We start from the raw sequence: 4,402 nt of genomic DNA, 5'->3' as shown, positions 1-4,402 counted from the left end.
CCATTTCTTCATCCATGGCTTTCTCCCATTTTTCTTTTCCCATGGCTTGCTCAAAAGAAGTGGGTTCTGGTTCCTGTATCGGTTTGACCATATAGGCATAGTGAATGGCTGTAAATCCATCATATTTCAGCCTATCCACAGGATACCTAGCTCTGGTAGACCTGCGCAAAGTAGGTTCACTCCCAGGTGCTCTCAAAACATCCCTGGTCTATCTTACTCCAGGTGTAACAATAGAAGGAATACCCAACTCATCATCAATGCTCTGTTCTGAGCCACTGGATTCACCATCCACATAAAAGTGACCTGCATTCACATCAAACATGGGCTGATCTACCTTCTCTTTTCCTTTTCGTGAAACCTGCATACCACTATCTGCATTGCTTTGAGGAGATTCTCCTGATCTCAATCTACCTGTCCATAGCAAAGAATGTGAACCACTGCTAGAGGACACTCCAGGTCCACTAATATTTTGTGACTGCTGTTGTGAATTCTGTGCAGCATTACCATTTTGTGCATCTACATCATCAATCACAATTAGTGGTTCATACCAGCTACTCATCTCATCAAAAACAACAAACTTACGAGTAGAAGGGTTATAGCATCTATACCCTTTCTGCTGTAGAGAGTAACCAATAAAGATGCACTTCTCAACTTTTGGATCCAACTTGGATCTCAACTCATCTGGCACATGAACATAGGCAATCCAACCAAAAAATTTCAAATGAGAAATATCTGGTTTTCTACCAGTATACCTCTCCTTTGGAGTCATCCCATGTATTGCTGCAGTGGGAGTCCTATTTAGACTATTGTAGCAACTGCCTCAACCCAGTAAAAATCTGGCAGGTCTTTTTCATTGAGCATGGCACAAGATACCTCTCCAATATGCCTGTTTTTTCTTTCTGCAATTTCATTTTACTATGGGGTATGACTCATGAATATTGCTGCTTTATGCCATGCTCCTGTAGGAACCTTGCAAACTCATTTGAGAGGTACTCTCCCCCTCCATCTGACCTTAGGCATTTTATTTGCAGGCATGTTTCTTTTTCAACCATAGCTTTAAGAGTTTTGAAATGCCCAAACACTTCACTTTTCTTTTTCATAAAATACACCCAAACTTTTCTGCTATAGTCATCAATAAAACTGACAAAATAATGACAGCCTCCAATAGATGCAGCTTTAGTAGTCCACACATCAGAGTGGATTAATTCCAATGGCTTCTTACTCTCTTGAACATGTCTACGAAATGGTTTCCTTGCCTGTTTTCCAAATTGACAGGCTTCACATACCTTATGCATTTCTGCAACCTTGAATTTAGGCAATCCTGCAACAATATTTTGGGCTTGCATTGATTTAAGTCGTTATACATTAGCATGACCAATGTGTTTATGCCAGACATCAATATCTGCAACTACACCGGTCCCATGTGCAAACATTGCTGCACTAAATTCAGGCATGTCTGCATCCAACGTAAACATTATGTCCTTTTTCTTTTCCTTTTGCTATCAAGTGACCTTTATTTTTCATATCCTCAACAAAGCATCCATGGGAATTAAATCTGACCTGCAAGCCCTGCTCAACCATTTGACCAACAGAAACAAGGTTCTTGGTGATATTCGGGACATGAAATACATCCGACAGATATTTCTTTTTTCCATCGTGCATAAACAAAGGAATATTTCCAATCTGCACAATAGGATGTGCAGTATCATCACCAGTCTCCACAAATCCTGGTTTTTCCATTTTCCTTGCATCCTGTATCCATTCTGCATGACCTGTCATGTGGTTTGATGCACCTGAGTCAACATACTACACATCGTTGCTTTCTTTTGCACTTGTCACAGAATTGGTCATGTGCTGCACCATAAACAAGTGCTCATTTCTATCATCACCCTGTCTACTAGAAGATGCGTAATTCCCTTGTTGCAATTTTCCATTCATGATGTCATTCTGCTTTTTATAGCAGTCTTTAGCCATATGACCCATTTTACCATAGTAGTAGCATTCAACATTGTTGTTTGCATTTTGGCCTCTTTGCCATCCACCACAACCTCTTTGGCTCCCCTTACCTCTAGAGTTACCACGTCCTCCTCCATAGGACTGGTTTTCTTGAGTTTGCTGCATATTCTGATTTCTACCATGGCCTCCAGATCGGCCTCCTCTACCTCTACCTCTACCTTTTCCAGCATTTGAGTAGAAGACAGCTTCTTTTGAAGTTCCTCCTGAAGAAGATGCACCACCATTTCTCTGCTCCTCAGAAATTAGAAGAGTAATCAACTCCTCAAAATCAGAAAATCTTTTACGGACGGAAATAGATGTTCGGAACTGTGCATAATCCTTTCCTAGACCATTCAAGGTCACAGAAACTAAATCATCATCTTCCACTGGTGACCCAATGGAAGCAAGTGCATCTGTAATTTTCTTCAACTTCATGTGGTAGTCATTGATGCTCATACTTTCTCTTTGCACGTTGTGCAACTCTTGCTTGAGCTGCATTTTCCTGGCTTGCGTATTTGTGCTATACATTTTTGATAAAGTATCCCATGCCTCCTTTGGCGTACTTGCATCCTGAATATGCACAATCATAGAGTCTGAAATACTGATAGACAATCAGTACATAACTTTTCTGGCTCTCTCATGCCATCCTTTAAATGCCTGCATTTATTGTTGATTAGGAACATCAGGAAGAACTGGTTCTTCTTCATTTCCTGCAATGAATTCCCAATATCCTTTTCCCATAAGGAAATTCGTTATTCTAAACTTCCATGCTTGGAAGTTGTTCTTATCAAGCTTTTCAGTGACAATATGTGAAAGAGAATCAGACGCCATTACAGAACACTGCAAAAACTTCTGTCACTACAAAAAACATAGCTTCAGCCTCACAAGGGCAAATCTGCAAAACTGACGAAAGTGGTATTTGACCACACAGTCACTTCCTAGTGACGATTTTGCATCAACAGGCAACAAGGATAATTCTGTAACTCCCAATGTCTCTGCGCACAGGCATACGATGCAATTTCTACAGTAACTTTTCACCGACCTGTAGAATAGTGGTCGCACAGCAAAAAACAAGGCCTTTTCATGAATACGTGCGAAAAACTTCCGTCTCCAAAAACAGGCCCCGAAATGGCCTCGAATCAGAAAAACAGGGCAACTAAGGGCTAGAGCCTCTCCCGCAACATATACTGCCCTCTTGCTACACCGCGAAGGGCGTCTCAATCTAAGACAATGCACTCTTGCACTTTCCGGCTGTGCTACCTGTAGAGACTTGCTCCCAAACTCGAAAAATGAAAGCAATACTGGTCCTCTTACCAGAACACCACGAACTTGGTTTACTTTCTTGAGCTCCTTACCACGAACCAGGCTCTGATACCATGTCACGATTGTGAGAGAGAAGGAAGGAGTCTCACTTGTAGCTTTCTTGCTTGCACAATGGGGGGAATACACACACAGGTGGAGGCTGAAAACAGTTTTCCTCTTTTTAGTTGTGTAAGCCAAAAGAACTCAAGTACAAAAGACATAGAAAAACCCTATATGTGGGTCTCAAACCAAACTCAACTAACTAAGGTGGCATATTAACTGAGCCACGAACTAGAGTAGATAAGGATAGCTGTCATCTAGCTATTATTCATGGGTGGTGTACCAACCGCATCTGTAGCTAGCAAGTCGGTGACATAAATGCACAACGGTCACCCTGGCATATCACGAGTGGAGCTCGATATCTCAACATGGATGTTCTTCTTGGAGCGCTTCATGAAAACCCTGAAAGGCTTTGTGCGACAACGAGCTCGGCCAGAAGGTAGCATGGCTGAAGGTTGGTTGGTGTCTGAGGCGCTAGTGCATATTTCACAATGGCTACCAATGGTGGATCCAGACAACGAAATGCTATGGTGCTGAAGGACGATGATAGACTGACTGGAGATGTGGTGGTTGAAAATGGGGTAGAAAAAAGAATGGATGCCTCAATGGAGGAGAAGGTGAATCGCTTTTGTATGTTGCACCATGCCTCTATGGAGACGTGGCTCGCCAAGTACCAGATCGCTAGGCAAGATTGAGAGGAAGCGCGAGCTAAATTCCGAGGTAGTATGCATTATCGATCGATTCGATATCCCGAGGGCATGGAGGAGATGCCACGATTCATGTCAACGCGATGGTTGCATGGAGCTTTGACCGTAGCATCTCGTGAAGGGACAGAGGTCTCAATGGAGGAGTGGGAATTCTCGAGGGGATGTACTCCAAAGGTGATGAGAGGTTTAGAATTTGTCGTATCTAAATTTTATATGCAACATCTAATTTGAGTGTTTCAATGTACAGTACAAAATATATAGTACAGTATGGTCGCACGGACGGCATCTTCGCATGGAGCGTATTGACAAAATGCGCTCCACAATGGACTGTGGTATCA

This window comes from Lygodium microphyllum, chromosome 11 (genome assembly GCF_053477565.2).
Source record: "Lygodium microphyllum isolate KBCC chromosome 11, Lygodium_microphyllum_v1.1.10, whole genome shotgun sequence".
In the NCBI taxonomy this organism is placed as follows: Eukaryota; Viridiplantae; Streptophyta; class Polypodiopsida; order Schizaeales; family Lygodiaceae; genus Lygodium; species Lygodium microphyllum.
This window is presented reverse-complemented; position numbering follows the sequence as displayed.